Raw genomic sequence first — 21,239 nt, forward strand, 5'->3', positions numbered from 1 at the left:
GGCCTATGACTAACAACTATTATGGTAGGAAAGATCAAGTAGATGCCAGTATAACTGCTCTTACCTACCAAAACAGTGAATACAATACCGTTTGTCCCATAGATAGGATTCTTGGGTCTAGGGATCAGGGTGGAAATGGGAGTGGCTCCTCTTACAATTGCCTCCTAGTGATCCACCAGTGAAATGCTTGCTTCCCATCCCTGAAATTTTGAACTTTGCTGGTTTAGAGGTCTGGGGCACCTGGGAGGCTCAGTCAGTTAAGCGTCCGACTTTGGCTCAGGTCATGAACTCATGGTTAGTGGGTTCGAGCCCCACATCAGACTCTGTGCTGACAGCTCAGAGCCTAGAGCCTGTTTCAGATTCTGTGTCTCCCTCTCTCTCTGCCCCTGCCCTGCTCACACTCTGTCTCTCAAAAAAATAAATAAACATTAAAAAAAAAAATTAGAGGTCTAAAGCAAGGAAGAAATGCTTCTACCAGGGGGAAAAAGCAATGGTTCCATTTAAATGGCAGTGGACTGCCTCTTGACCACCTTGAGCTCCTGGTTGCCAGTAAATCAGCAGGCAAAGAAGGGTTTACTGTACTGGCTTGGGTGAGTGATTCTGACTATTCAAGGGAAATTAGATTGCTACAACACTACTGAAAATTAAGGAGGAGTATGACTGAAATGTAGGGGAACCTCTAGAATACCTTTTGATATTCCCATGTCCTGCGATTAGAAAGTTAATGCAGGGGAACCTGGATGGTTCAGTCAATTAAGCATCTGACTTCAGCTCAGGTCTTGATCTCACGGTTCATGAGTTCAAGCCCCGCATTGGGCTCTGTGCTAACAGCTCAGAGCCTAGAGCCTGGAGCCTGCTTTGGAATCTGTCTCCCTCTCTCTCTGCCCCTCTCTGCTCACATTGTCTGTCTGTTTCTCTCTCTTTCTCTCTCTCTCAAACATAAATAAACATTAACACATAAATAAAAAATAAAGTTAATGCAAAACTGCAAGACCTGGGGTGCCTTCGTGGCTCAGTTGGTTAAGCATCCAAGTTTTGCTCTGGTCATGATTTCATGGTTCATGAGTTCGAGCCCCACATTGGGCTTTGCACTGATAATGCAGAACCTGCTTTGGATCCTCTGTCTCCCTCTCTGCCCCTCACCTAAGCTCACATGCATTCTCTCTCAAAAATAAAAACAAAACAAAACAAAACTACAAAACCCAAATGCAAGCAAACTGCTAAGGCAAGTCCACACACCAGGCAAGGATGTGTGACTAATTAAGATACTTGCTGAGAGCAATAGAATAAAGAATGAGAAACTGAAGAAGACAGTTATAAAATAACATCTAATGACCACATGATCAAGTGAGAAACAGGACTGTAATAACTATAAGTGTTTCTTATTTTCTTGTTGGTGGTGGTATGTATGTATGTATGTATCTAGGTCCCTTTTCCTATTTTCCTAACATGTAAATAAAATGTGTTAATAGTAGCTGACTTCACATCTCAGGAGTTAAGTTAGAGGATTACCAAAGAAGGATGTGATTCAGCAGGAAGAGGAATGAGCATCATCCAAAGATGAATAACAAGAACCTGTGCCCTTTTCGGGGGGAGAGGAAGAGTGTGTCTTTGGTTGTACAAGGGACAGTTGTTTCCTTGAGCAGCCAGATACATGGAAGGTAGAAGTGAAAGAGTGCCCTTGTTTTCCATATGTGGAAAGGTTAGTTAAGACCAGGACTGATGACCTCACTGGCACAGGGCAGCACTGAGCCCACAACTCTGGCTGCTGCTAGATATCCTTGGGGAAAGAGCAGAGTCTGTAGCTCCCCCAGATGCTGTTGGTTCTCCTTCAGCTTCTCTGAACCCTCAGCCAAGCAGTATGCCAGTCCATGTGCATGTACACCCACTCCTGAATCATCCACACTGGAGACTGTGAGGCACTGAGACTAATACAGGTTCTGCTAAGAAACACGATTCATGATTCACAGGTTGCAGTTTGCCTCTGCACCCCCACTGTACATCACCTTCTCTTCCTGACCGCTGGTGTGGACTTCAGTGCCAGACACACAGGTGACAAACACCAGGGAAGAGCTTGACCACTTCACACAATCACATAAGGTTAAATCCCTCCAGTAAATCCCTTGTATCATGCATAGTGCCTCTGCTTCTCTGATCAAACCCTGACAGAGAACTTCTGATCCAAGATGGCAACATAGAAGACCCTGAACTCATCTCCTCCACAGACACAACAAATCTACACCTATTAACAGAGGAATTCCTTCTGAAGAACTGTGAGCAGACTGAACAGCTTCTGCACAACAAAAGACAGAGCACATGAAAAACAGCAAGAGACACACACTGTAACAAAGAAAACTCCCAGCCCCTATGCTGCAAACTACAGTGGGAAGGGATACTATTGAAGGGCCAGGAGCAGGTTCATCTGCCCTGGGACACAGAAAAAAGCCACAGTTTGGAAGGGAAATTAAGAATATAAAGGAACCAGCCTTAGGCCACTACCAAATGGTGGGGCAGCTCCTAGAACTCTCTCCAGATCTGAGGCGCTGGCAAGTGCCATGGTTAACATTCCCAGTCCACCTTGACAGCACAGACAGGAGCAGGTTCCAGAAGCCATAGCTGGCCTGCTGCCCCAGCGAGCCCTGATCCCCTAGCCCACATCATGCCTGGATCTCTTGGAGCAAAGAAAAGAAGCTGCAGTTTAAAAGAGCAACTGTAATATAAAGGATCCAGCCCTAGACTCCACCAAATGGCAAGGGAGCTGCTGGAAATCTCTGGATTGGAGGGCCTGGTGAGTGCCAGATCCTGTGTTCTCTTCCACCTTGCTAGCATGGATGGGAGCACAATCCAGGCACCCTAGCTAGCCTACTGCCTCAGTGAGCACTGGTCCCTAGTCTACACCATCCCAAGCCATCCTACCAAGGCAGCCCCAACGCAATGCACACTGCAGCACCCTGGTCAGCACTCACTACAACTACAGCCAACCTGCCAAAGTGACACAGGCACAAAGCACCTGGGAACCACGCAGACCTGTACCATGTTGACTCCAGATGATATGTGCTAGGACACCACAGTGCACAGCACTCCAGGACCTCCTGGCTCTTGCTCTCTTCTGCTCTAGCCACTCTGTGGCTCTAGCCACAGAGCACCACAGGAATCTCTGCCTTGCACCTGCCTTGGTTACAGCCACCTTGCCCAGGAACCACCGATTTGGGAGTGCCCTGGGAGACTCCCCGCCCACGTCCCGCCTCACGGCCCCACAGGACACAACATGTGCGGAGCATCCCAGCACACCCTGGGTCATGCCCACTTTAGCTCCAGCCACCCCATGTAGGTGTCCCCTATGCTGAACACCCTAGGACACCCTGGCTTGCACCCACATCAGTTTCAGCTCTTCTGCCAGGGTACCATCTATACAGAGAGGACTGCCCAGGCCAATGGCCACCTCAGCTCTGACCATCACACCAAGGCAGCACCAGCACAGAGGACCCCAGCATCCCTGGCCCATGCCAGGCAAAGTTCCAAGTCAATGAAAGCCACCAGGCATGCACAGTCTGCCCAGGGGACAACCACACATATACATAGGACTATTCTTTCAAGTTTAGGAGATGTAGCTGCCCAGCCTAATTCACAGAAACAAACACAAAAAAGTAAAAAAAAAAAAAATGAGACAGACCATATGCTCCATTTAGGAGAAAACAAAACCTCAGATAAAGGACTAAATGAAATGGATGTGGCAAATCTACTTGATGAAGAATTCAAAGTAACGGTCATTAAAATGCTCACCGGACTACAAAGTAGAATGGATAAGCTCAGTGAGAACTTCAACAAACAGATGGAAAATATAAAAGAGAACCAATGAGAGCCAAAGAATATGGTAACTGAAAGAAAATACAATAGATACAGGAAGCAGAAAAACAGTCCAGCAATCTGGAAGAAAGGGTAATGGAGAACACCCAACCCGAATGTTTTATTTATTTTTTTAATGTATTTTTGAGAGAGAGAGAGAGAGAGAAGGCAGGGAAAGGGCAGAGAGAGAGGGAGACACAGAATCCAAAGCAGGCTCCAGGCTCTGAGCTGTCAGCAAAGAACCTGATGCAGGGCTTGAAACCATGAACTGTGAGATCGTGACCTGAGCCAAAGTCGGAAGGATGCTTCACTGACTGAGCCACCCAGAAGAGAATAGGGGTGCCTGGGTAGCTCAGTTGATTAAGCGTCTGTCTCCCAATTTTGGCTTAGGTCATGATCTCACGGTTCATGGTTTGAACCCCATGTCAGGCTCTGCACTAACAGCATGGGGCCTGTTTGGGATTCTCTGTTTCTTTTCCTCCTTCCCTCCCTTTCTCTCTCTCTCTCAAAAATAAGTAAACATTTAAAAAAGAAGATAGATTCAGGGTCCTCTGTAACAACATTAAGCATAGTAACATTTGCATTATAGGGGTGCAAGAAACAGAAGAAAGAGAGGAAGGGGCAGAAAACTCATATGAAGAAATAATAGCTAAAATAGTTCTCTAATATGGGGAACAAAACAGACATCCAAGGTTCAGTAAGTACAGGCAGCCCTTAAAAAAATGAACCCAAGGAGGTCCACACAAAAACACATAATGGAAATGGCAAAGATTGAAGAGAGAGTTTTAAAAAGGAGCAAGAGACAAAAAAAAAGTTATATTCAAGGAAAACCCCATGAGGCTATCTGCTGATTTTTCAGCAGAAACTTTGCAAACCAGAAGAGAATGGCATGATATATTCAAAGTGGTGAAAGGAAAAAAACCTGGAACCAAGAATACTCTACACAGCAAGGTTATCATTCAGAATTGAAGAAGGAATAAAGAGTTCCCTGACAAATAAAAAGTAAAGGAGTTCATCACCACTACACTGGCCTTACCAAAAAAAAAAAAAAAAAAAAAAAAAAAGTTAAGTGGAATTCTTTAAGTGGAAAAGAAAAGGCCATAATTAAAAATTTAAACAATTATGAAAGGAAAAATATTCCATTAGTAAAATCAAACATAACAGTAAGGTAGTAGAGAAATCACTTATATAGCTAGTATGGTTAAAAAATAAAGAGAAGTAAAATCCACTGTACCTAAAATAAATTATGGGAACTCACAAAATAAAGAGATGTAAAAACTTCTAATATATACATAAACGTTGAGGAGGATAGTAAAATTGAAATTCTCTTAGAATGTGTTCAAACTCGGGGTGCCTGGGTGGCTCTGGCAGTTAAGTGTCCGACTTTGGCTCAGGTCATGATCTTACAGTTTGTGAGCTGGAGCCCCACGTGGGACTCTGTGCTGACAGCTTGGAGCCTGGAGCCTGCTTCAGATTCTGTCTCCCTCTCTCTCTGCCCTTCCCCACTTGCACTCTGTCTGCCTCTCTCTCAAAAATAAACAAACATTAAAAAAAAAGTTCAAACTTGAGTAGCCATCAGCTTAATTTACATTGGTATACACATGTTATATATGAACCTCATGGCAACCACAAGCCAATAACCTCTATGAGACATATAAATAATAAAGAGAAAGAAACCCAAGCATATCATTAAAGAAAGTCATCAAAAAGAAAAAAGAAAGTCATCAGTTACAAAAAAAGAGAGCAAGAGAATAAGGAACAAAGAACGACAACAACAACCAGAAAACAAGTAACAACATAGCAATAAGTATATATCTACTCATAACTACCTTAAATGTGAACAGTCTAAATATGCTGCAATCAAAACCTAGGAGCTGAAAGGAAAACAAAACAAAACAAAACAAAACACAAAACAAGACCCATCTATATGCTGCCTACAAGAGACTCACTTCAGACCTAAAAAAAAAAAAACATACAGACTAAAAATTTAGAAATGAAACAAAATATTCCATGCAAATGGAGACAAGTGGAGATAGCAACATATCAGACAAAATAGACTTTAAAACAAAGACTATTATAACAAAGAAAGGAATTACATTACAATGAAGAGATCAATCCAACAAGAGTATATAGCAACTATAATTCACTATGCAACCAACATTGGAACATCTAAATACATAAAGCAAATATTAAGAGACATAAAGAGAGAAATTGATGGTAATGCAATAATAGGAGACTTTAACACCCCACTTACATCAACACACAGATCAAAACAGAAAATCAATGAGGGAACAATATCTTTGAGTAACACATTAGACTAGATGGAGCTAACATACATACAGAATATTACATCAAAAAACAGCACAATACATATTCTCTTCAAGTGCACATAGGATATTCTTCAGGATAAATCACATGTTAGGCTACAAAAAAAGCCTCAAAAAATTTAAAAAGATTGAAATATTATAAATAATCTCTTCTGACCACAATGGTATGAAACCAGAGATCAATTATAAGAGAAAAGGGGGTGGGGGGAGACACCAACACATGGAGCTTAAATAACATGATACTAAGCCACCAACAGGTCAACAAAAAAAGCAAAGAGGAAATAAAAACAAAAACAAAAACAAAAACAAAAACAAACACATGGAGACAACTGAAAATAAAAACACAATGGTCCAAAACCTTTGGAACACAGTGAAAGCAGTTCAGTGAGGGAAATTTATAGCACTACAAGCCTACCTCAAGAAAAATGAAAAATCTCACTCTAACCTTATACCTAAAGCAACTAGAAAAAGAACAAACAAAGCCCAAAGTTAGTACAAGGAAGGAAATAATAAGCACCAGAAGAAAAATAAATGAAATAGAGACAGAAAGAAGAGAAGGGAAAGGGAAAGGGAAAAAGGAAAAGAAAGGAAAAAGAAAAGAAATTCAGTAAAATGTGGTTTCCATGAGCTGGTTCTTTGAAAACATAAAAAAACACTTGATAAACCTTTAGTCAAACTCATCAAGATAAAAGAGAGAGAACCAAATAAATTCAGAAATGAAAGGTAAATAACTGATACCACAGATATACAAAAGATTATGAGACTACTATGAAAACATATGCCAACAAATAGGACAATCTAGATGAAAAATTTCCTAGAATTATCCAGACAGATACCACAGAAAAACACACACACACACACACACACACACACACACACACACACACACAACTACAGGCCAATATTCCTGATAAATGCAGATGAAAAATTCTCAATATTAGCAAAGCACATTCAACAATATATCAAAACAATCATTCACTATTATGAAAAATTATATGCCAACAAATTTGATAGCCTAGAAGAAATGGATAAATTATTAGAAACATACAACTTCCAAAACTGTATCAGGAAGAAATAGAAACAGACCAATAACATCCCAAAACTGAATCAGGAAGAAACAGAAAATTTGAACAGAATGATAACCAGCAATGAAATTGAATCAGTTAATCAAAAAACTCCCAGCAAACAAAAGTTTAGCACCAGATGACTTCACAGATGAATTCTTACAAAAATTTAAAGAAGAGTTAATACCTATTCTTCTCAAACTATTTCAAAAAGAAGAAAAGGATGGAAAACTTCCAAATTCATTCCATGAAGCCAGCATTACCCTGATACCAAAACCAGATAAAGACACTACAAAGAGAACCACAGGTCAATATCTCTGATAAACATAGATGCAAAAACCCACAATAAAATATTAGCACACCAAATTTCACAATACACTAAAAAACAAAAAATCATTCACCAAGATCTAGTGGGATTTACTCCAGAGAGGCAAGGGTGGTTCAATTATTTGCAAATCAATCAATACGATACATCACATCACCAAGAGGAAAAATAAAATCATATTCTCAATTTAATAGATGGAGAAAAAGCATTTGATAAAATACAATTTCCATTCAGGATAAAAATTCTCAACAAATTAGGGTTAGAGGGAACATACCTGAACATAATAAAAGCCATACATGAAAAACCCACAGCTAACATCATACACATGATGAAAAACTGAAAGCTTTTATTCTAAGATTAGGAAAAGACAAGAATGTTCACTCTCACCACTTATTCAACACAGTTGGGAGTCCTAGGTGCAACAACCAGACAAAAAAAAACCCATCCATATTGGTAAAGAAGTAGAACTGTCACTATTTGTAGATTTCTATACTATATATAGAAAACTCTAAAGACTCTACTGAAAAACTATTAGAACAATAAAGTTGCAGGATACAAAATTAATATATAGACATGTTGCAATTATATACACTAATAATGAAGTAGAAGAAAAATTATAAAAACAATTCCATTAACAACTGTACCAAAAAGAATAAAATACCTAGGAATAAACCTAACCAAAAAAAAGTGAAAGACTTGTAAACTACAGGACACTGCTAAAAGAAATTGAAGAAAACACAAATAAATGGGAATATTCTCCGCCCACAGACTAAAAGAAGTGACATTGTTAAAATGTTTATAATGTCCACAGCAATCTACAGATTTAGTGAAATCCCTATCAAAATTCTAATGGCATTTTTCATAAAACTAGGGCAAATAATCCTAAAATTTGTATGGAACCACAGAAGACTTCAAATAGCAATCTTGACAAAGAAGAAACAAAACTGGAGTTATTACAATCTCAGATTTCAAGATATATTCTAAAACTTCAGTAACCAAAACAGTATGGTACTGGCCCCAAAACAGACACACTGATCAATGGAACACAATAGAGAGCCCAGAAATAAATCCACATCTATACGGTTAATTTACGAGAAATGAAGCAAGTATATACAATGGAGAAAAGATAGTCTTTTCAATAAATGGTTAGGAAAACTGGGCAGATACATGAGGAAGAATGAAACTGGACCACTTTCTTACACCAAATACTAAAACAAACTCAAAATGGATTAAGAATGAAGTGTGAGCCCTGATACCACAAAAATCCTCAAAGAAAACATAGGCAGTGATCTCTTGGACATTGCCCTTAACAACCTAATTAAGGATATATCTTCTTAGGTAAGGAAAAAAATGGAAATGTAAATTAAAAATGCTAATTACATCAAAATAAAATGCTTTTGCACAGCAGTGGAAACCATCAATAAAACAAAATGACAACCTAGTGGATAGAAGATATGTGCAAATGATAAATTTGATAAGGGATTAATATCCAAAATACATAAAAAGCTTATATAACTCAACACCAAAAAACAAACACTCCAATTACAACATGGGCAGAACACCTCAATAGACATTTTCCCAAAGAAGACAGAAGGGCAAACAGACATATGAAAAGACGTGTAACATCACAAATCATCCAAAGATATGCAAATCAAAACAACAATGGAGTATCACCTCACATTAGTCCAAATAGCTAGTATCAAAAACACAAGAAATAACAAGTGTTGGCAAAGATATGGAGAAAAAGACCCTTGGTGCACTCTTGGTGAGAATGTAAAATGGTACAGCCACTATGAAAAACAGTATGGAGATTCCTCAGAAAATTAAAAAAAAGAAATACCTTATAATCCAGCAATTCTACTTCTGGGTATGAAGAAAATGAAATTGTTGATTCAAAAAGATATATGCCCCCTATGTTCACTGCAGCATTATTTACAATAGCCAAGATAGGAAAGCAACCCGTGTCCAATGACAGATGAATGGATAAGATGTGATATACATGTGCAATGGAATATTAATCATAAAAAAGAATGAGCTCTTGCCATTTGCAATAACACTGATATATATAAAGGGTATTATGCTAAGTGAAATAAGTCAGAGAAAGACAAATACCATATGATTTCACTTATAGGTGAAATGTTAAAAAAAAAAGAAAAGAAATACAGAGAACAAACCGGTGGTTGGCAGAGGGGAGGAAGGTGGAGAGGTGGAGGAAATGGTGAAATAGGTGGAGTGGGATTAAGAGGTACAAATCTCCAGCTGTAAAATAAGTCCTGGAGATGAAAAGTACAGCATAGGGAATATAAATAATATTATAACAACATATGGTGATACGTAGTGACTATAGTTATCATGTTGCAATCCTGGAAATAATATCATTATATGTTAATTATATGTCAATGACAAATAAAAAAACATAATAAAAACTCTTTGCAAACTAAAATGTTTGTGGAAAAATAATACATCTTTATATTATGATATTAATCTGAGTAGTGAGACTAGGAGTGACTTATGTTTTCTACTTTATGATTTCTTAGGTTCCTAGAATTCTATCAAAAAACATATCATTCCTTGGAACTCTTATGCATTGCTTGGGGGAATAAAAAATGAAACAGTGAGTATGGAAAATAATATGACAGTTCTTGAAAATTTAAACACAGAAATACCAAGTGATTCAGCAATTCTACTTCCAGGTATATATCCAAAAGAACTGAAAGCAGAGGCTCAAAAACATTTGTACTCCAATGTTTATAGGAGCGTCATACACAACTGCCACAAGATAAAACAACCCAAATGTACCTGACAAATTGATAAACAAAAGGCGGTATATACATACAACGCAATGTTATTCAGCCTTAAAAAGATACCTATCACAAAATGGATGAAGCTCAGAGACATCATGCTAAGGGAAATAAGCCAGAAACAAAAGGACAAATATTGCATGAGTCCACTTATATGAGGTACCTAGAGTAGTCAACTTCATATGGACAGAATATGAGTAGTGTTACCAGCAACTGGAGGAAAGGGAATAAGGGAGCATTACTGTATAATAGGTACAGAAATTCAGTTTGGAATGATGAAAAAGTTCTGGAGATGGATACTAGTGATGGTTACACAATAATGTGAATTGCTGCCATTGTACTATATACTTAAAATTAGTTAAAATGGTACATTTTGGTATATATGTTTTACCACAATAAAAAAACAAAACAAAACAAAACTCAGAATTTTTAAAAACAAGTATATATTTCACATTTTTTAAGTGTATTTATTTATTTTGAGAGAGAGAGTGCAGGAGAGGCAGAGAAAGAGAAAGAAGGAGAAGGAGAGAATCCCAAGCAGGCCCCACACTACTAGCACAGAGTCTGATGCAGGGCTGGAACTCACAAACCATGAGATCATAACCTAAGCTGAAATCAATAATCGGACACTTAACTCTGAGCCACCCAGGCACACCAAAACAAATATTTTTATAATTTATCTTTCTTTATTTTTATTAAGACTTTCCTCTTAGAGCAGTTTAAGGTTCACAGCAAAGTTGAGAGTACAGAGAAAAAAAAATTTTTTTTCAAAGAGCAATTAGAAATAAAACAGAATATACTATACAATGTAATCATTTCCACTAACTTGAAATGGATGCCATTCTAAAATTGAATTGGAGATTCAAACTTCTTTATAAAAATGAAAGAAAAATTATAGCAAGATTTTTAAACCGTAGTTTAAAATATTTTTTAAACCTAACCAATGATAATTTGTCACTATTAAGCACAAAAAAATGTTAGAAAGTAAACCATATATTATAATGACTTTTAAAATGACTACATGGTCTTGCACTGTTGGTGGGAATGCAAATTGGTGCAGCCGCTCTGGAAAGCAGTGTGGAGGTCCCTCAGAAAATTAAAAATAGACCTACCCTATGACCCAGCAATAGCACTGCTAGGAATTTATCCAAGGGATACAGGAGTGCTGATGCGTAGGGGCACTTGTACCCCAATGTTCATAGCAGCACTCTCAACAATAGCCAAAGTATGGAAAGAGCCTAAATGTCCATCAACTGATGAATGGATAAAGAAATTGTGGTTTATATACACAATGGAATACTACGTGGCAATGAGAAAAAATGAAATATGGCCTTTTGTAGCAAGGTGGATGGAACTGGAGAGTGTGATGCTAAGTGAAATAAGCCATACAGAGAAAGACAGATACCATATGGTTTCACTCTTATGTGGATCCTGAGAAGCTTGACAGGAACCCATGGGGGAGGGGAAGGAAAAAAAAAAGAGGTTAGAGTGGGAGAGAGCCAAAGCATAAAAGACTGTTAAAAACTGAGAACAAACTGAGGGTTGATGGGGGGTGGGAGGGAGGAGAGGGTGGGTGATGGGTACTGAAGAGGGCACCTTTTGGGATGAGCACTGGGTGTTGTATGGAAACCAATTTGACAATAAATTTCATATATAAAATAAATAAATAAATAAATAAATAAATAAATAAAATGACTACATGGTTATTCCCACACTAATTTTTACTGAGAATTCTACAGATTTCAGAGAAGTGTCCAAAATCACATAAACAAGTATAACACCAATGACACTTAAACACCACATACAAAATGATTAGCAAAAAAGACCAAAGCTTTCAGGCTTTTTTTTATTAACTCAACTGTATTGAATTTTAGCAAGAAATTATTGTATGATCTTAGCAAACTTAACCTGTTCCTCTTCACCTCTTTCCTTGTCTGTAAAATTGAGATGGCAAAACCTATCTTATAAATAACAGATTCAAATGTCCAGATTAGGCAAAATCCATCCACATAAATACTCAAATTAATCATTCAACGTTTCATTCAATACTTGCTTTAAAGAGTTACAATTCAATCTTAAAAGAGGAACTCCTATTCTATGGAGGGATTAGATTTCAGACAAAAACATGAAAAGGTCAGAAGTGGGGGAAACATATGGTGCAAAATTAAGGAACTTCAAATACCTGTGAACGACTAAAACTTAGTAGTACATACATATGAACAAGTAGAAGACGCTTGAGGGCAGGAATTTCTCACTATATAAACCACTTTCTAACAATATACCTGAGCTTCCTTCCATGTTTTGGTTTGAAAGCTCCTGGTTTGCAAACTGTCTTTTTGGTGTGTGCACAATAAACTTTCACTAATTACTACTTCAATGATTCATTAGTTTTACCTCTGTTATTTCTAAACTTTTGACAGTTTGTGGTGTCAAAATGGGATCCAAAGAAAATACCCCTTTACCTCCCCTTCCTCCTCAACTAAGGCCCCTATGGTGATGGAACCCAGAGTCTACTGAGTTCAGTGCTTTCTCATTTACTCTAGAGTTTGAAGGTAAGTCTCTCTCATATCTGAGCTCTGTTCTCTCCATTTTGAGCTGACTTTAATTTGCATACCTGCATTTTGTTTGTTGAAGCTTATTTACCTAAATCATCTTACTCTATTCCAAAGGGAAGAGGGCGGGGAAACACATGGTTCCCTGTGTTTGAGAACAGCTTTTAGAAAACAGAGCCCCTCAAATGAACTCTTAGGGAATCTAAAGGCAAAGATGTGTTCTACCTCGTTGGTCTATGGACCAGGATTTTGTGCCTTTTTGGAAAATGGGTGAACTTATAGAATTGTAGTGGTCACTGTAGGGCAACTTTAACTTGAAGTGTATCTTAAGCTGTGCCTTTGACAAGAGAGGATTTCAAACCTCTCAGAGACAATGGAATGCATTCTTTGATAAGCAGAAGCTTCTCAAAGATCCTTACAGCTTGCAAACAAACAAACTTTGCTTTGCTATCTGAGCAGGTAGCCTCAAATTAGCCCATCTGCCAGAAACACAATTTGGATCCAACTATTCTTTTATAAACTAATGAGTTTTGCATTATTATGGCTATCAGCTCATGCCTAATTTTTTTTAAACAAAAGTTATAAGATCTGTTTGCCTCTGTCTATATGTTTGTCTATCTATACGTGTTATAGATGTGTGATAGTTTTCTAACTCCAGATGGTATTGCCATAACTAACGCATAAGGAGCTATTTAATTGGCTTATAGAAAAAATAAGTCCTTATAAATGAAGTACTCTTGAAACCCTCAGAAATATAAAAACTAACCCAAATGTTTTCAAGTTCACCTGACCTGATATAACTTTTGATAAGTAAAACCTAGTTTAAGTTTGTTGGCTTAATAAAAGCAAGCATGTCTTCAAAATTTGCCAACAAGAAAAATAACTTAGGATGATGGTTAGGTGTTGTTTTTTTTTTTTTTTCTTTTTTAATGTTTAGTCATTTTTGAAAGACAGAGACAGAACACAAGCAGGGGTGGGGCAGAGAGAGAGGGGGACACAGACTCTGAAGCAGGCTCCAGGCTCCGCGCTGTCAGCACAGAGCCCGACACGGGGCTCGAACTCATGAACCATGAGATCATGACCTGAGCCGAAGTCGGATGCTCAACCGACTAAGCCACCCAGGCACCCTGATGGTTAGGTGTTTAATGTTTAATCCAAGCTTAACTGTTAAAAACAAATAATTTAAATAAATGTAAATAACAGAAATGTCACCTATCAGGAATCCTAAATTCTCTCTGGTCTGGTAAGAGAGCAAATGCAGAAATGAAAACGAGAGAGGCTAATATCTAGAAGGATACACCAGCCCCAAACAGAGATTTCTGTCTCCTTTCATCTCCATATGTATTGACCTCTCAAGACTACAGACGTGGTGAATGTGCAGAAAGAAACAATCAGATAGTAGTCATTAATTTGTGGAAGCAAAGAGTCGGGGGGGGGGGGGCAAGTGGCTTTTGAAATTGTGATCAAAGCACAATAATATATTGGCGTCACCAGATGGAAAGTAGTATCCTGTAGGCAATACAACTAATTAGCAGTTATCTTTAAAAGTTTAAGATTGATGGAGCATGCAGCTTTAAGGATAACCGGTTACTATTCTAGCTAGCTAACCTTGGGTGCTTTAGCCCTGTGGGCAGCTTTCTGCCCTAAGCCTTTATAATCCATTAATGTAAGTGTAGGAATTCTTGAACCTATTTCCCATACAGAAAAGTACAGACCAAGTTAAATTAAATAATGAATATTTGTTGACTATCTAAATTATTTCCCAATGAGTTAATAAATATACTGAATCATTAAACGTTAAACATAAGTTTATCTACTTTGGGCTTTCTTTTTTTTTTCTGTATTGTAGTATTGCTAATATTTTATTTAAGGAAACTAACTTTATTTAAACTCCTAATGAAATAAAACTATACATCACTACCAGAAATGAGGAAAAAACAAAACAAAACAGTCACTTGCTATAAGTAAAAAGTAACCACAACTATAATTGTAATAAATGATAAATGTAACCAATGATATTTTTTGCCTGCTGGGAGTTTGGAGCTTGGGCATTGCTCTTTTTGTTAAAATGAGGAATCAGCAGATATAAGAGAATTACTAAAGACATACAACCTCAACTAATAATTTTTCCCTGAAGCTAATAAGAACTAAAAAAAGTTAAAAACATATCTCTAAAAAGTTTTATAATTGTGTATTTAATTGTGTATTTAATTTGTGTATTTAAGCTATGTGATTCAATGTACTTTTTATCACATCTGAGTTACAACTAAAACTGACCTGAGCAAATCAGTGTTTTGGAAATGCCATTTCAATAAATTTAAGTCAGCTCTCTGAATTGGTTCCCATCACGGCAGTCCCTCAGTACTACTACACTGCCTCAAATCTACCTCAGAGTGAATGGTTTTTATTAAGCACCTCCCTTGCACTACTATGCAAGGTTCTTAGTTATGTTTTATTTGTCTCCATTTGTATCATCTGCTACAAGGTAACCTAAATCTAGTTCTTCATCGTCTAGGAAAACTCTTCCAATAAATTCAAGCTATGGCAACTATCCTTTCACTTATGAGAAATCACTATATTCTTTCTATTAGCACCTGCCAACATTGTTTTACCCTAGCCTCCAACCCCAACTTTTGGCCTTTTTAATTTTTACAGATAGACGATACTTGGGTCTGTTAATAACTATGTCCTTTGCCACACTAATAAACATACTATAAAAAAAGTATCTAAAAAAAACAAAAAACGTATCTCTAAAAAGTTTTTATAATTGTGTATTTATAAATTTGCCAGTCCACAATTGCTTACTTCTTAGTTTTTACTAGGAATTCAAGATTATAAGCATTAAAAATCCTAATTAATAGATGTAATTTAAAGCTAATAGAAATAATACAGGAGAAAGATAACGACTTTATATGAAAAGTAGGAAAGGAAAATAGAATGTGTTTTTTGGACAAGGAAAGAAATGAAGGACATGGGTTTTTGTTAGTAGTGGCGGTGGTGGTGTTTGGTAAGGGAAACAAATAAAGCGATTTCATCCTAAAGTAAAATAATTGTTCCTGGGGCGCCTGGGTGGCGCAGTCGGTTAAGCGTCCGACTTCAGCCAGGTCACGATCTCGCGGTCCGTGAGTTCGAGCCCCGCGTAGGGCTCGGGGCTGATGGCTCAGAGCCTGGAGCCTGTTTCCGATTCTGTGTCTCCCTCTCTCTCTGCCCCTCCCCCGTTCATGCTCTGTCTCTCTCTGTCCCAAAAATAAATAAACGTTGAAAAAAAAAAAATTGTTCCAGAATGAGGAAAAGAAAAAAAAAAAAAAAAAAGATGGGGCAAAACCGGAAATCTTGAGAAAAGAATTTTATGTATGGTCTAGCTACAAGTGAAATGGATTTAAGTTTTAAAAAAAAAAAGTGCTAACATCAAAAGTATACTGGTACAAAATTAGAATTTGGTTTTCTGTTAAAAGGACAAAGTTTTGTTTTGTTTTGAGTATTGATCAGTTCTTCCTAAGAAATTATAAATAAAACTTTTTCTGTACCTTTAAGGTAATCTATTTATGAAACAAAGATCTGGGTCTTATGAAAATAATTTTGTGTAATTCTTCATCACATCTCGGATTACTTAGAAAAACTGAGTCTTCTCTATTACAAGAGCTCAATTTTTTATAACTATGTAGACTTTTATATTTGCCTTTGGAATCTTTTAATTGTTATTCTGGTTGAATGGGTACCTAAGTATTATTTCAGAGTGACCTATGATCCTATTTGACCAAATGTTTTAAATCTTTTGACATTTTAAACAAACTTCCCCAAATCGACTTCTAAATAAAGTAAAAAGAGGAAGGTTAATTTATGTAGACTTACTTGATATATTAAATTGCATGGGAAACACTGTCAAATAATGTTTTACCTTAGATCATAATTTTTATATAGGATATATTAAATAATTCAAAAATTATTTGAAATTCCTAAATACCTGACATTTCCTGTCATAGTCATAATTCTAGTCATAATTTCAACTTTTATCTTAAAATATCATATCATAAAAATAACCAATTTTATTTCTCAATTGCATGTGTGCACGTGTGCATGTGTATGTATGTGTATGAACTCTCACCAGATCTTTAACCATGGCTATTTTTTAATCTTTTTTCACTCTCTGGCAGTGATTGTTTTACTCTGATCTCTCACAAAAGTGTTCCTATAAAAGTGCTTCATTTACAAGGAAATTCATGGAAAAGACTGACAAGTACAGGTTTGTCATAACTTTAAGATCATAACACTGAATGGGTAAGAATTTCAAACTGATACGTAAAGCTGCTGACCTAAGCTGAAGCAAAACAAGAATTATAAGAGACTGAACTGATGAGACGATGATTATAATTTTTTTATGACTTCATTTAAAACACTGCTGGTTCTTACATGTTTTGTTGTCCAGATTTAAAGGGTCCTGTTTTCTCCTCTCTTCTAAGCTACCTATAGCTTACAGCAGCACTTCAGTAAAATATAATTTTGTAAACAAAGGTTGAAACATGTATATTTTTCTCCCTCCCTGATCCCTCCAGAATTCAGAAATTCATATTGAATATCTTTATTTTTCATGACAATACATGTATTTACATAAGCTCAACTGACTCTTCTCTTTGTATTAGGACACAATTAGAAACGTCCTAATGTTAGCTTCTTAACCTAAAAAGACTTGAAAAGTTCAATCTAAGATTCCTTATGAAAAGTTCCATTCCAGCAGAGCAGATTTAAAAGAGCCTATATGGTCAGTCACTATTCTTGCTGCACTTACGTAAATAATCAGGCCAAATTTTTGAAACTAGACTTAATTTGCAAACAAGCTAGTGTTACCATGGTTATTTTTGATAAAAATAAGAACAATTTTAAAGAGAACAATGTTTCAGTAGTACACCTCTGTGGATATCAGATTCAAGTGCTGTTAATTGTCCTTGAGGTTTTGTTTTCTCACAAAATGAACTGGATCCTGAATTCTTCTAGTTTCCTCCAATACTTGACTAGAACTCTCCAAACTAACATTTCCAGTTTCCTCCCACTCTTCTCACCTGGAATCACTATGGAAATAAAGTTGCCCTTTTCTCAAAGCCATGCAAGGTAAAGCTGGACAACTGAATATAAACTTCAGAGAAACCACCAAAACAGCTCATGTGAGGCCAGTCGTTGTGTCTGTTGCTCTGTGGTCACGCAGCAAGATACCAGAGACATTCAAACCGCAAACCAGGAAAATCTGTCAATTGCCACTCTTGCCCTCACTCCATCTGAAGATGCTTTGAACCCAATATTTATAAATTTTCTCAACTGGCTGCCCTCCAAACTCAGTGAATTTGTAATTTCCTTGAACTATTAACCTTTGTTTCTCGTTCGTTTCCACAGAAATACTTTTTATTAAATTACCTGACTGCTCACATCATAAAGAGGCCTAATTGGGGTGGAAGTTCATCTGCAACACTGCCTCCTAAAATAAAACATCCTCATGTTCATCCAGTCCTAAGTCATCATGAGGATGTGACTGTTAATACATCATGTTATGCTTTTGTAAATAACTTTTTAACAATTGCAATCCATTTGATTTATTTAGTTGGTTAAATCTTGACACCTGGGAATCTGCTCTGGGGAATTTTTCAGTCTTTGGCTATGGTTCTCCTTAGGTCATCATATATACTTCTTTAATATGTTGTCTACTCCTAAGGGTTCTTAAATGCCTGCCAGCAGCCACTCATATGCCAAATGGTATCCATCAGGATCAGATTACCAGAGGAAATAAACAATAAACACATAAATGATGAAGACGGTGACTACATGGCCCTCAGGCTGATTATTCAACGAATGGCAACAACAAATATGTGGTTCTTCAGACTGGGTACATGAGAAAATAATCAAAAGGGGTGAATTGTTAAAATAAAAAACCAACAGAGACCAGCCTTGAAACTTCCCTGGCAGACAAACCAGTTTTGTCATACAAAGCTTAATTTAGCTTATTTTGTAAGACTAACTTCACCTGGATAATTACTTGTTTACGCCCGTGGAAATCATAAGCACAACTTAAACTGTTTCCCAAAGTTGATATGAGGTAACAACTAACCAATTCCCTATCACTTAAGAAAATGTAAATATTCTTATCACTGTAAAAAAAAAAAAAAAAAAATCCTTAGACTTCTTACTTCCCAAGCTGCTTTGTAACAACATAGCCCTGCGCCTAATTCTGTTTTGGCTTGAGTGCTCCTGGTTCCCCAGCTGTTCTTTGGTGGATGCTCAACAAACTTTACTAATTGCTACATCAATGATTCATTGGTTTTCTGCTATGTTTGAACTTCGACAGCAGCCACAGTAAATGTTGTATGGGGTCACAGCCAGTCATTTATGTTGGAGTAAATACCCTTGAGGTACTACAGGCTAAATCAGAAACACACTCCTCCTCTCCCCACCAACTGCTTCTTAAAGACGACAGCAATCCTCCACTATGCCTGAGTGGCCCCTGTACCGTTCACAATAAATGGTGGTTGCCAATAAACAGACTTTGGAAACCAAACTTCCTGCATGGGAAAGGTTGGAGATAAAAAGGAGTAGAAAGTCCAAGGTGCCCCTAAAGGCCCGAGTTCCACTAGAGATGGGCGAGGATTAACGAATGCCCTTTTCTCTCCTGCACAGTATATTGGTGAAAGGAAGTGATCCGCGATAGACCGCCCTCGCCCTCAGTAAGAAGAAAGAAAAGATTAGCCCTTTCAAACCCGAATTACCCCAGATCCTCTCCCACCCATCCACCCTCCACCCCTTCCACCCTCCAGCCCCTCCACCCACACCCCCACCCCCTGCTTCTTAGGTCTCCGACCTCAAAGAGCACAGCTCAGGAACTGTAGGCTTTCAGCCGCTCTCCAAAGAAAACCTCCCCCTACCAAGCTTCCCTTTTTCTCCAGCTGGGAGCATTCGCCCTCAGGTTTGGTCTCCTCAACCAATTGCAAGTAACACTCTTCTCTAATTGGTGAAGGGGTGTGGCCACCATTTGTATCACCGAACAAGACTATGGATGATTGGTTGCTATTGAGAGGGTTTCGCCAATGGGAAGCAGTCTTGAAGCTCTTGTGGGGAGCCACACTTGTGGCTCGAGTGTTCTGTAGATGCTCGGGCTGTACCCTTGGCTGCCTACCGGTTTTTTATTAATTAATTAATTTTTTTTCCGCGTTGCTTTGTCCCCTGGGCTCTTGGAGGGTGCAGTAGCCGTTCCCCTCACCGCTGCAGCCATGATCTCCTTAACGGACACCCAGAGTAAGCACTCGCCCCGGTATCCCCGCCTGGAGCCTCACACACCCGTTGCTCGAGCTCGTTTCGCTCGCCTGCCCCTCGGCCCGGGTCAATGAATGAAGCTCCGTGTTGGGGGCGGCGGCCTGCGGGACTGAGCGAGGGATGCGGGACTGGGAGGGCTGCCTTGAGGGGTCGGGGGCTGGACTTGCAGTGGCAGACCTGGTCTGGGAGGCGGGTGGGCGGGGTCTGGGGAGAAGTCCGATCTGGAGTGGGGGGAAGCCTTTGCTGAGCGTCTGTCTTGCACCAGGGTCTCGCCGCTCTCACCCCCAGTGAGATGGGCGCTTTGTTCCTGCAGATGGCCACAAGAGAAAGTTTGATGTGCGATGTCCGCGGTTCATCCTTGGGGACGTTTCTGCAAACTTGGACTCCTCTACAAGTTACAGTCCCGTTGTTTGGGAGGCGGTATTTTAAATGTCACCAGTTATCGGGTTTTGGCTTTCTTTCTTTCTTTTTTTTTTTTTCCTCTTAATATGCTTATACTTTAATATTTTTACTATTTCGCCGTTTGCCACCTCTGGAAAGAAACTTTGAAAAATTTCTTTAAACGATTTCACTTTTCTGCCACCTAATGTTTCCGCAGTAGTAAAAAGCCACATTGTGTTCAGTTATACAGTGTCTTTCCTCAATGTTGTATATTGTGCTTTGTGGCTTATTTTATTATTTTAGCATCTCTTTCTGCCTGACAACAGTTCTCCACGCCTTTCTTATCTCTAAGGTTAGAATTGCTGTTTTCCTCTTTCATAACACTCCTACTTCTCTACCACTTTGTCAATCTTAAGTATTTACATATCTGCCCAACCTTGTCGGTCCTATGTTTTTTAATGGTCATAATAGTCTTTTTGTCCCACTTCGCTTTATCTGCCATCCTCTGGGTTTCTTACTTTGCTTAATTTCCTTTGATTTTCAAAATTTTAAGTATTAAAAAGTCCTTTGAAAACAGAACTTCATTTAAAATGCCCTATTTTAAAGTGGAGTCTTAAGATTTGGGTTCAAGTCATGGCTGGCTTGAACTT

At 38.1% G+C, this 21,239-nt stretch overlaps 2 long non-coding RNA genes across 2 annotated transcripts in view; one reads left to right on the forward strand and one right to left on the reverse strand.

Moving 5' to 3' along the window:
* The window catches only part of LOC125169850 (uncharacterized), a 54,938-nt gene extending 34,886 nt beyond the window's left edge, over positions 1–20,052 (reverse strand). Inside the window, exon 1 of the long non-coding RNA XR_007153809.1 lies at positions 19,757–20,052. This is a non-coding gene — a long non-coding RNA (uncharacterized LOC125169850). The remainder of the gene's footprint in view (positions 1–19,756) is intronic.
* Positions 20,052–20,834, forward strand: LOC125169851 (uncharacterized). The gene is made up of 2 exons (XR_007153810.1): positions 20,052–20,190; positions 20,474–20,834. It is a non-coding gene; the product is annotated as an uncharacterized LOC125169851 (long non-coding RNA).
* Positions 20,835–21,239: the final 405 nt, after the last annotated feature.

Source organism: Prionailurus viverrinus, chromosome B4 (genome assembly GCF_022837055.1).
Source record: "Prionailurus viverrinus isolate Anna chromosome B4, UM_Priviv_1.0, whole genome shotgun sequence".
NCBI classification, from domain to species: domain Eukaryota; kingdom Metazoa; phylum Chordata; class Mammalia; order Carnivora; family Felidae; genus Prionailurus; species Prionailurus viverrinus.